Here is a 532-nt window from a genome sequence, read left to right as displayed (position 1 = left end):
TTCTGTTGACATACGCTTGTTGGTCAGATGACACTGACATGCGCACAATTTAAATGACTTTCATTGAATAACTTTGTAGAATTAAGTTTGCATGGTTTCATCAAAGATTCCTTTCCATAACACTCACGTTGTTGGCTGAGCGATTAGCGAAGCCTATTACTCCGTCTGGTCGGAAAAAACTTTTTTTGTCTGTCTGTCTGTCTGTGTGTCTGTGTGTCTGTGTATCTGTGTATCTGTCCGCACGAAAACTCGAAAACGAATTGAGCAAGCGACCTGGGATTTTCAGGGTCGTTTTGTATCATAAAAAGACAGATCGAGTTCGAAGATGAGCATTCTAGCTCAAAAATTGGATTTTTAAAAAATCAAAAACAACAGGTACCAAAAATGACGCTTTTAAAAAATATTTTTTTTATGGTTTCCTAAGGGGTAACTCATCGAAGTAGAGCCCTTTGGGCGAAAATTTTGTCCATTTTGCTCTATCTCAAACCGTTGAGGCGCTAGAGGGTGTTTTTGACGAAAATAAGCGAAAAAA

The 532-nt window shown here is 38.3% G+C and overlaps 1 protein-coding gene across 1 annotated transcript in view; it reads left to right on the top strand.

The window, feature by feature from the left end:
• The window catches only part of LOC113204200 (PHD finger protein rhinoceros), a gene marked incomplete at its 3' end in the record, with an annotated part of 23,084 nt that overhangs the window by 19,518 nt on the left and 3,034 nt on the right, over positions 1 to 532 (top strand). The window lies entirely within an intron of this gene.

The sequence above is a fragment of the Frankliniella occidentalis genome, unplaced genomic scaffold (assembly GCF_000697945.3).
Source record: "Frankliniella occidentalis isolate FOCC.00 unplaced genomic scaffold, Focc_3.1 Scaffold4, whole genome shotgun sequence".
In the NCBI taxonomy this organism is placed as follows: Eukaryota; Metazoa; Arthropoda; class Insecta; order Thysanoptera; family Thripidae; genus Frankliniella; species Frankliniella occidentalis.
This window is presented reverse-complemented; position numbering and strand designations above follow the sequence as displayed.